Source organism: Rhagoletis pomonella, unplaced genomic scaffold (assembly GCF_013731165.1).
Source record: "Rhagoletis pomonella isolate Grant_MI unplaced genomic scaffold, Rhpom_1.0 Rhpom_scaffold_00021, whole genome shotgun sequence".
In the NCBI taxonomy this organism is placed as follows: Eukaryota; Metazoa; Arthropoda; class Insecta; order Diptera; family Tephritidae; genus Rhagoletis; species Rhagoletis pomonella.
The window spans coordinates 649,292-661,988 of NW_023458575.1; positions in this window are offsets into that span (position 1 = coordinate 649,292).

Genomic DNA, 12,697 nt, shown 5'->3' on the forward strand with positions numbered 1-12,697 from the left:
TTTGAAAAAACATTATATAAATTAGTTGACGTGGTCCAAACCATTCTCCTTTTTGGGCAGTCGGTTAAAAATAAGCATTTTCCAAATCAAACTCTTAACGAGCAAAATTAATTTTTTTGAGCAATCATATTTCAAGTAACTCGATTAATCATCGTTTTGAATAATCAAAATCTTGATTACTCGAGTAATTGATTAACCGCATAACTGATTAACTAACTTTCTCGAATAATCGCACTGCCCTAATATGTACATACTCGTATGTACGTATGTATATATTTATACATATTTTTCATTTGAAGGAGCTACACATACATATGTATATGGGCAAATCTAAAAAATAGGTAACCTTTGTGTTATTTAGCTTTATTTTCACTGTTGTAAACTAAATCAAGCTGGTTGGTTGCTTTTGGATATAAATCATTGACGTATACATGAAGCCTAAAAAAAAATTTGGATCAATTTGCTGTATAACTTTTGAATTATAGGTGTTTAAATTAAAAAAAAAATTATGAAAACAAGTGAATTTTTTATGTAATTTTTAAGAGAGGCAAAACTGCTGGTCCTTTCAAAATTACATATACCTGTAAAATGCTTCAAAAAAATTTTCTCTAGAAGTGTGTAAAAACCCTGATTTACTAATTTTAATGATGCTCCTTCTTTTAGACAGAAAATTTCGAGAGTGGTATCACAGCAACTTTTTTTCGACAAATGTTCTGATAGTCGCTCTTACTTAATTGGAGCCTTTTAAATTCAATGGCGTCCTCAGTTTTACCCTATTGGCTCCACTTTTCGAGATAGCGGTACTTGAAACTTTGCTTAAATTTTAACTATTTTATAAATAAGTCCCGGAGTTTTGAAGACATTTTACTAAAATTTTGCACATAGCCGTTTTTTAATATTATCTTAACTATTCCATAAAATCATCGAAATCGGTTCACTAAAACATCTAGCTTCCATACAACTGATTGACCAGAGACGTTGTTTTGCGTTATAACTCCTCCAATTAAACAGGTTAAAATTTAGTATAGGTTCAATTTAACATATAGCACGCATAAAATTTATTATTCAGATATGAAGTTAGAGTTATAGCGCAAAAACACATATCTGAGTAATCAGTTGTATTGGAGCTATACGTTAAAGTGCACCCATTTCGATAATTTTAAGGAATAATTAAAGTAATATTAAAAAACTGTTATGTGCAAAATTTTAGTAAAATAACTTCAAAACTGAGGGAGTTATTTATAAAATAGTTAAAATTTAATCAAAATTTCAAGTACCGTTATCTCGAAAACCGGAGCTAATCTGGTAAAACGGGGCATGCCATTGAATTTAGAACGTGCCAATTAAGTGAGCTCAACTTTGAAAATCTTGGCTCAAAGTTTACAACTTGAACTGCGTAATTTGAACCCAGCTTATTCTTTTGTTTTCTATTTCATGTTTATTCGTCGTTTAACTTTTGAAGCACTTGATGAAAATGAATTACACTTATATTAATCGATTTATTAAGAGACTAGCTTATACCCGCGGGTTTCACCCCGCGCTTTTATACAAATAAGAATAATTATTTAATGATGTTAGATTTTATTTCTGTGCCCATTTCGTTTTAGCTCGTTATTTTTTAAGCGAGTTAAGGTATTTAGGCCGTTTAAAACTATGAAATTATAAAATCTCGTCTGCGCGCTAGGCACACGAAATATATCAATCCCTCTAAGTTTACCTTAAAATGTCCAGGGATACGACGCGTGAACGTGTACCACGTGGTGGTACCACGGCGAGTTCTAATATTTCCAACTCAAATTTAATAACCTGGCCTTCATAAAATACCACTTCTCATTACTGTAGCAAATGCCTCAAGAGAGCTTTAGATTATAAGGCCGAACCCGGCCCTCCATTTAATGAAATTTATTCTGTCTTCCACAAACACTTTCAGGGATATGTGGCAAGAAAAAGTAAATTTGTACTGGAAGTGCCACGCCCCCTTTTCTTATAAAACTAATCTTCTTCCATGAATTTAGAATTGACTTTACATACCCCAGTACCAAGTCCCAGTACTCTACCATGAACACCTCTAGAGATAAGCAGTATAAAACAGTAAATTTGTACGGCAGGAACATTGTCCCCTTTTCGAATAACGCAAATTCTTCTCTTTGAGTATGGAATTAATTTTGTATACACATCTCGGTGCCAAGTTCCAGTCCTCCAGAGATATGCAGCATAGAAAAATCAATTTGCATGGGAGTTGCCACACCACCTTTTCCAATAACTCTCATTTTTCTCCATGAGTATGGTATTAGTTTCACATACGTACATGCATACATATGTATTTCCATACCAACCTTGAGTGCTTTACCCCAAACATTTGAAGAGATATGCAATATGAAACTTTCAGTCAGTATGGGAGGTGCTACGCCTCTTTTCCAAAAACGTCCATTTTTCTCCGTGCATATGAACATGATTTCACACAGTGTTGGCAAACTGTTAATCTGATTAACGATTAAAAATTAACGATTAAAATGTTAATCGCGTTTGTCGATTAAAATTAATTAGTCGTAATCAACTGTACGATTAATGATAACATTTTTTTAATCGTTAATCGCTGGCTGCGATTACGTTTAATTAATTTAAAACATTAATCGTTAATCCAATTAAAAACAAAATCTGATTAATTTGTCTAGTTTGTCCGAGTTTGAAACCAAACACCAGTTATAGTAATTATTTTGTGTTTTACGCTTATAAAAAGCACGTAATATAAAAAAATTATAATTATTGTTATTAGTAATACATAAACTGGGAACTTTTACAAACCTAGTTTGCAAAACGTTTGTTGGTATATATCTTAATGAAAATGCACACCAAATTGCTTAGATTGATGAGGAAACCCGACTTAGCCATACCGGATTAACTTGCTTTGTGTGCACAGGGAAATTCCAGCATAACTTAATTAATCACCAAACTTACTTGATCAAATTAAGAGTTAATGATTAAAAAATAATTTTTTAATCGCGGTTACCATTAACTGTTTAGTCGGATTAAAATTAATCATGATTAACTGTAATCAGATTGAATTTAATCGAATTAACTAACTAATTAAAACATCAATCGATTAATGCCAACATTGATTTCACATACATATCACTATACCAAGTTTCAGTTCTCTCCCACAAATACTTCCAGAGATATGTATGTAATATGAAAATTCCAATTTGTATGGGAGGGGCCTTGAGTTATCGGACTTACTTTCAGTCTAAGACCATCCTTCCGAAATCCGTAGTAAGTGCACTGAATTTCGCTCTGATCGGAAAACCGGTTAAGGAAGTAGCCTATTTTTCAATCCAGGTCATAAACCATCTTTGAGCAAAACTTCATTTTCAAGCAGGTGGCAATTCTTACAAAAGTAGCCTATTTTCCAGTCTAGGTCATAAGCTATCTGTGTGCAAACTTTCATGCAAATCAGTTCAGTCATTTCCGCGTATTAATTTAATTAAACTTTCCTAATACGTGATAACTCTTAAAATAGTAGCCTATTTTCCAACATAGGTCATAACCGCAGAACTCCACAGGCGAACAGCGATGGCCTACCAACTGTCATTTTGACGAGCAATGTGATTGCAAGTTTTTGTGTGTGGGCACTTTGATGTCTTGAAATAAGCATTTGCCGCATGACGCCACCAGACAACATTCTCTCAATTTCGGTGTTTAAAAACATTTAAATCTTTAAAAAACTTGCTGAATAATTTCCTAAAACGTAATCATAAATAATCCAATAAGGAACAGACTTTTATTTTGATTTAATATAAAAATTTCATCGATGTTACCACCAGCACGCTTTCTTTCAAATGAAAATATGGCTGTCAAACTATCGAATTGCCTGCAATAGATGTCAAGCAATAAGCGCTGACATATATTGCAGCACATGAGAAATAGGCGGTCTCCATTGGAAATATATTTTGTGACATAGTTTTCACGACATCAGTGTTTTCCTGTGGAGACAGGGCCTAAGCTATCTCTGTGCGAAATGTCATGCCAATCTGTTCAGTCGTTTCCGCGTATTAATTTAATTAAAACTTTTTTAACAGGTGGCAACTCTTCCAAAAAATTAGCCTATTTTCCACTGTAGGTCATAAGCTATCTGCTTGCAAAATTTCATGCAAATCCGTTCAGGCTTTTCCGCGTATTAATTTAATTAAACTTTTTTAGCAGGTGGGAACTCTTAAAAAAGTAGCCTATTTTTCAACCTAGCTCATAAGCTATCTGTGTGAAAACTTGCACGCAAATCAGTTCACTCATTTCCGCGTATTAATTAAATTAAACATTTCTAACAGGTGGCAACTCTTAAAAAAGTGGCCTACTTTCTAACCTAGGTCATAAGCTATCTGTGTGCAAAACTTCATGCAAATCCATTCAGTCGTTTCCGCGTATTAATGTAATTAAACTTTTTTAACAGGTGGCAACTCTTCCAAAAAATTGGCTTATTTTACACTGAAGGTCATAAGCTATCTGCTTGCAAAATTTCATGCAAATCCATTCAGTCGTTTCCGCGTATTAATTTAATGAAACTTTTTTAACAGGTGGCAACTCTTAAGAAAAGTAGCCTATTTTCCAATCTAGGTTATAAGCTATCTGTGTGCAAATGTTCATGCAAATCCATTCAGTCTTTCCCGCATATTAAATAAATGAAACTTTTTTAAAACTCTTAAAAAATTAGCCTATTAACCAATCTGTCCCATAAGCTATCTGCGTACAAAATTTCATGCAAATCCGTGTAGTCGTTTCCGCGTGATGATTTCCCAAATATCCAAACATACAAACTTTCACATTTATAATATTTATAAGATAAGATATAAGATTACGAATAAAATGATATATAAAACATAGGTGTGCTCACAAATTGAAAAATTAAATTTTTTTTTGAAAGTGTACCTATTTTTTAGATATGCCCATATACTTTTTTACGTCGTATGTACTAGACAGTACGTACTTGTTTGGCATTTTATTTTTAACTGACTTCACAAAAAGGAGCAGACTATCAATTCGTCGGAATATATATTTTTTTATGTATGTTACCGCATAACTTTGGACAACGTTAACCGATTTCTATAATTATTTTTTTTAAAGGAAAAGTGTGACCTCACAGGCGGTCCCATACTAATTTAAATCCGATCATTGGATCATGAAGAAATTAAAGATAATCTTAAATTTTTATATGGGAATTGAAGTCGGTTTTGTTTTTTGCTTAAAAATTACTTGTTATTAATAAGAAAAATATTGAATGTACATACAAACATACTTATAAAAACATTCGTTTGGAATCAAAGCAAACTCGAAAGAAATGAACAAAGTTATTCAGATTTCAAATGATTTTTTTTTTGAGTTAACACTAATTACTTAGAATCTGATCAATCAGAATCTGACTAATAAAATTATTTTATTACATTCGACTTTCTCGGGCAACACTGGCCACAAGGCCTATCGGCAGTCTACCACTTTTGTGGTAGTTGTACCACTGAGGGCGTCACAATGCGTCGACTTTTAACATTTTCCACATTTCTTCATTGTAAGTGCAGAAAGGACCATATGTACACATATGAAATTTCATTACTACTTTTAGCCGCAGCTTATATGGGGACGTCCCACTGTGCGGCGTCGCGGCGCCACAAGGCATATCGGCAGTGTGCGGACTATACCATTTTTGTGGTAGATCATCTCTTGCTTGCTTGCTTTTTTGCTAAAAAACCTTAAAATCTACCACATTTTAAAATAATTTCTTATTTACAATGTGGACAATTTTTTTATGTACTATTGTGAATTAGACAGTGTGAATGCGACATTTCCGCTAATTTTTGCATTCCATTTTCTAATTAATTCGTGTTAGTATGTCTATTATGGTTCAACACATGGCTAATTTGCTAATAGCGCTCTACACCGTATGTATTTGCTTATGTAAATGCTACTTTTCTGATACGTTCTAATATACTGGACATACGAGTATATACAAAAAAAGGAGCATTTACCTATGCAAATACATATAGCGTAAGAACGCTGTAAGTGCTAGTGTCAGTGAATTGACGTAATTCGGCTGCCAAACCAATAGCGTTAGGCCGTCTGCACACGGGTCGTATAGCTTTAGACGCGTAATATATGCTACATACGAAAGTTGTACGCTTTGATGCCGCACACGTGCATTTCAATGGAGGGCTGTATACGAGTCGTCGCTTCACGAATTCGTCAAAGCAAGCTAGCTGCAAATCGCTTGGCGTACAGCAGTGCGGGTACCTAGGCGTACGTACGCTTAGAAAAGAGAAAGAAGAAGAAATTTGTTTACAATTTCCCATGCGGGTGCTTGCATTTCATAAAAAAAAAAAAAACGATAAAACAACAAAATTCGTGACAAGAGTAGAAAAATAACTGAAAATTAATTAAAGAAATAATAATTTTGCATCACTTACCATTTTTGCATTATACTTTGACGCTATTAAGTTGCTTCGTATGCAGATCTTGAGGCGTAGAGGAATCATTGCTGCAAACAAAATTTTATACGCGTCTAAAGCTATACGAAACGTGTGCAGACTGCCTTACCGTGGCAACACAATGCCGGAGAACGGCGAACTCACCACAGCGAAATTACCGCTGTCCAAATTAGAACACCCGCCGGCATATGAAATTGAACACAGCCAAAGCGAAATACGAAGTTCGCTCGGCGGCGTTTCGTAGCGATCGATTTATTTCTATCGCTCTGCTGGGCGATGGCGGCAGTACATGCCAAAGGTGGCCGTGTGTTTTTTTACTTTCAAAGATTTAGAAGAAAACAGCATGTAACACGAATTATTTTTTATGGTTGAAAAATACAGTGAACGATTCGTTAAATCTGGCTTAAAATAAAATAATTTATAATAATTCCCCCTTGCCTTATATTTATATTTAGTATTATTTCATCATTTCTAAATATGGTTACGTTTTTCAAAATATGGTCACCTCACTTATAAGCGCGACGAAATGGTATCAGCTGTTTTCGCTACCGCTCTAATTCTGTTAAAGTTGGCGAAATAGCAGGGCGAACGGTGAACGACGGCATCGCTCAATTCGGCAAACTTCGCCGTTCGCCGGGTATTGTGTTTCAAGCATTAGAGTGAACTGTATGGACAAATTCGTGATACGCCTCAACTACTTTTCGTTGATTTCAACTCACTACTTTTACATGGTGATTTCCAAAAATTCTTCTTTATTGGCGCTGCAACCACCTAAGCGATTTTGGCCGAGTATAGAAAAGCACGCCAGTCGTTTCTCTTCTGTGCCAACTGACGCCAATAGGAAATGCCTTGTGAAGCCAAGTCCTTCTCCACCTCGTCTTTCCAACGCAGAGCAGGCCTTCCTCTTCCTCTGTTACCAGCATCGAGAACCGCATTGAATACTTTCAGAGCTGTAACGTTTGTGTCCATTCGATCGACATGACCTAGCCAGCGAAGTCGCTGAATTTTAATTCGCTGCACTACGTCTATGTCGTTTTAAAGCTCATACAGCTCATCGTTAAATCGTCTGCGGTATTCGTCATCGCTAACGCGCAAAGGCCCAATCTTGCACAGAATCTTTCTTTTGAAAACTCTAAGAGCCGCTCATCAGATGTTTTCATTGTCCATGCCTCCTCGCCATACACCAGCACAGGCATGATGAGTGACTTATAGTGTGATTTTTGTACGACGAGAGAGGACTTTGCTTCTCAACTGCCTACTCAGTCCAAAGTAGCACTTGTTGGCAAGAGTGATTCTCCGTTGAATTTCAAGGCTGACATTAATATTGGTATTAATGCTGGTTCCCAACTAAACGAAGTCGTCTACTATTTCAAACTTGTAACTATCAACAGTGGCGTGGGTGCCAAGGCGCGAATGCTCTGACTGTTTGTGTGATGACAGAAGATACTTCTTTTGTCCTCGTTCACCACCAGACCCATTCGCTTTGCTTCTCTATCTAATCCCGACAAGGAAGAGGATGGTTCCGTACGCAGAAGTCCACGTAAGTGCAATCAAAATTTTAAAGCGTTAGTACCAAAAACAATGGAGTTACGTGCTACTTTTTAAAAGCCCTACTTCCCTGTTGTTGATCCTCGTGTAACCGACTTAAAATAAGGAGGAGTATCATTTCGTCGGAATATTTTTTGTACCTTCCTTTTATTAGCTCGGGATGTAACTATGTAATATTGATGCGCCTAAAAGATGCAGCGATTTCTATTCTCAAGTTACATACCTGATGACACGAATGGCAATTATAATAGGGAGGTTTTAGTTTCTAAAACTATAATTTTATTTTATTTATGTTACGGCAGTTTAGATCATTGGATCATGAAGAAATTAACGGTACTCTTTAAATTTTTATATGAGAAATAACGGCGGTTTTGTTTTGCTTAAAAATTACTGTTTTTTTGCTTCTGTGAAATAAAAAATTTTTTGGTTAGGGCCTTTGTGAATTAAGGTAACGATATGTAGATACATAATTGTTTTTTATTTTTAAATACAAGTATTTTCGTTGAAAGTGAAAATTGTAAAACAAATTATATAAACACACACATTTCTTCGGTTAAGCCTTGCATGACTTTGGGACGAATTAAAAATTAGTCATAATAAGCGGGCTAAAAGTTTATTATTTTAGTAGTCGACTAAGAAATTCTCGACAGGGTAGTAATACATATAAAGATAGACACGAAAAATGTTGGTGAGCCGAAAATCATTATAACAACATATTACACAACCTAAGAAACCTAAGAAAAAAGATTTCTGTTTTATCATCTTCTTTATTAAGCTAACTATATTAAACAAAAAAACTTTTTTCAATTATCTTCATTATAAACAAAATGGCGCCATTTACATTTGAGCCCTCTCATTAAGCTATGGACACCCGTTTTTGTGACGGTATCTGCTGCTCTCTGCCAATTAATTTCGAAATGCTACTAATTTTAGATGTCTTCTTTCGTTTGTAACTATTTTCTTTCTATAATTTTCAACGGGTCGCCATTGTGAAGAGTTTGATGGGTTGTGGTCCTTTTGAACAATATCTACCCCATATCTGACATACCAGTTCATGGCAACAGGGCTGTAATGGCTCAATGCTAACTCGCGTCAGAACAGAACTGAGCCTTTATGTTGCTTTATGAACGACAGCAAACGTTATTGCAAACACTTTTTCATATAAATTTCTTTATTTTTAGAGCCCGTGATCAGCGTTGCCATTTTAGCCGTTTTCCGGTTTTGATAGCAACTAGCCGGAGAAAATTCGATCTAGCCGGCAGCCGATTTGTTAGCCGGTTTGTAAAAAAAAGTTAGCCGTTTTTAGCCGATTTTACTATTTGCCTAATTTTCAGGTGCAAAAAGTAAACAAGTGGTTCGAAAGCAATAATGCATCAATGTTTTACTTTCGCATCTATGCTCCCTAGTGGTTATTAGCGCGGACACATTTGTTCCTATATGCTCCCCGTTGGAACCATACCTTGCTCCATTTCCTCAGTTTTATCACAGTTTTGAAGAGTATTTAAAAACAAAAGTAAGCACAAACGCTTTTGACCACGAAACCGAGAAAATAATTCGAGAAAATGGTCGCTTTTCGGTTGGAAATGCATTAAGAGTAATTAAACCAAAAGTATTTGTTCAACTACAGCAACAAAAACACAAATATAATGCCGACGAAATAACATCCATAGAGATGCAATGGCAACGGTTAACGTTACATACCTGGAGTAATTTAGACTCAACTGTAAAATTTTGGGCCGAAGTTTATCAATTTCGAAATGCCCTAGGAGAAAACCCTTTTGCTGACCTTTGCAACCTAGTTTTTAGTTTTCTTGTTTTGCCTATAAGTAATGCAGAAGTAGAGCGAATATTTAGTTCAATGAATATAATAAAAACTAAGCAAAGAAATCCCATGTGCGTTAAAACGTTAAACGCTATTTTATATATAAGATACGGTTTAAAACGTGAAGAAAAATGCTGCCATAATTTTACTGTAGATGACGATCTCTTAAAATTAATGAATTCAGGTGATATATACAATAGTGATTCATTTGATGATGAGGAATATACACCCGATATATATTAATGGTGTTAACTAGTCTTTCGTTTCTTGCGATTTATTTAAATAAAGCATGTGGATTTTCACTAAAACATTTTAGCCGTTTTTTGCCAGAGTCTATGTGAAATTTCACTAAAACATTTTAGCCGCTTTTTTTGCCAATCTAGCCGGTCGGCCCAAAAAGTTCTGGCAACACTGCCCGTGATAATAAATTTTTTGCTCTTCGTGCCACACTGGCAGAGTGCTTGCCACACCAAGTATATATTAGGCCAAAAAAATAACAAAAACCAAGGAGCTTGTCCAACATTTTTAGCTTGAAGGCATCTTGGTCTTTATTTGTCTTCCTTGCATATAAAGCTCAGCGCCCCGAACCTACTTAAAGATTGCTTCGACGTACATATGTTTCCTCGTCCACACATACTTTTTCTTGCTTTTTGCACAAAATTTTCTCCGCAAGCTCACACTTCGCCGAACATATTTCGAAGAATACGTAGAAGTTACAAAAAGTAGATACGCAGTTAGCTTTACGCAAGTGGTGAGTTAATATAATCGACTAGTTTTTTTCGTGTCCATTCTTTATGTACATATGTATGTATTTCAAAGTATTTTATCTTTTATATACTAATAAAAGACGTGATAGACTTAAAGATTTTGCATATTAATACCTACCTTTATGTAAATCTACCACATTCTTTGGAATCAACCTCAATTTTTAAGGCTTTTCTACCACAAAAAATATTTATAGTCCGCACACTGCCTATCGGCATAAATCTTTAATACATACTTACATAGATACTCATGATTTCATGCCACATTTATGCCACCCGTGTGCTCTTAGTTCGATTACCGCAGCTGGCCACAGTGATGGAAAAGTAGGCACAATAGTGCCATTTTTGCCGCTTGCATTCACAGAGGCACTTTTGGCACAATTCATTTAGTTTTGGCTCAATCATATATTATAGAAATTTAGCATAATATGCCAATATATAACAAACTATCACATATAAGTAATAGATCCGAAAAATGAAAATTAAGATAATTTAAAACGGAAAACAAAGGCTATTATATGAAATTAATAAAAATTAATCAATGTAAAGAAGAATAGTCAAAGCTGGTCAAAATGTCACGCTGCTTTATAGGTAAATGAGTAAACAGCTATATTTCAATGTTTTCCTCCTTCGTAATTGAATATTGAGCCGTATGAATAAAAATTAAGCAACTGCTTTTTCTTAAAATTTCACTTTTGATTTGAACAAATCAAGTAAAAGATCCGAAATTTTAAGAAAAAGCAGTTTTTTAGGTTTTATGCATACGGTCCATTGTGTTATTTTACTATGAATTTACATAAGCCTATGAGAACGACATTTTTTCCTTTTTTTCTGGGGAACTCTTGAAGCCAAGTTTTTCTAAAAGTCTGGATTGTACATAGAAAAGTAATTTCTCAGTTGGCGATTTTAAGCGTGTTTTTTCAATTTGAAGTTGGTAGTCGCAGTGCAGCTGTTAAAACCATTAACCCTCCGTGTACGAGGTGGGGTATACCACACCCAGCGGTTTTAAAGTCGTAATAATTCTTAAACAATAAAAACGATCTAGTTCGTTTTCTCAGTAGCTATAAATTCAACGTTGCCGTTCAGATTAGCGCAATTGAATAAGTCCAGCTTTCGCCTAGGGATGTAAAACAACATGGATGTATCGAGCAACATCGATGGTCGTGGCTTCAAACATCGATATTTGTCGATGTTTTTACGAATCCGATGTTAAATCAAACCATCAAAGATGTTTCTTGACTAATTTTTCACCACTTCATTTTATGCGCGCTTTAAAATTTTGTGCCAGCGATTAATAAGTACTTTCGTGGAATCATGCCCAAGTATGTTTCTTTAATAAATTTCCATATTACATTTAATAAATGTTGATATGTATACGTATATAAGTAAGAAATACTTAAATTAGTTTATAAGTAGCCGCGGGATTTTTGGTAAAAATAAACTGCAGATTCAGATTTCTCGTGTCCTAGTGCCCCCAGAAAGGTCTTTTGATGGTATATATATTTGCATTTTAATCACTTTTAATTATTTTAAATACTGCACTACGGCTTCCAACTCCAAATTGAAAAACACGCTAAAAATCGCCAAATTAATTTTCTATATACATACCACTCAGACTTTTAGGTAAACTTGGTGTCATCAATTCCCCAGCCGACTGCCGAATAATATGATCCAAGGAATTAATAATTATTATATTATTTCAGTGTACTTTAAAAATACTATTTTTGAAGATACATATATGTATCTAATTCTAATGTTGTGGTACTTTCATCTCCTTTTCGGCACTATTTTTGCAGTCCATTAGGCACATTTTGAAATTCCATCTCTGCTTCGCCACATATCACTACTTTGCTTTGAGTTTACTTGCCAGCCTGTGTCGCTGACTGCTTCGGTCTTGGTCTCCACTTTGCCTATCTCTTCGCGTACACACGTTCATTTTTGTTTAGCGTAAGTTGCCCTGCTGCTCATTATTTGTTTGAGCGTCGCCGTGTTAAGTTGTAAAAAGAATTTTGAAATCGCACCGCTCTTCGTAGTCGTCGGTGGCGCGCGATGGAGAGTGAAAAATATGCATGTTTCATTTATTAGAAAAGAAAAAA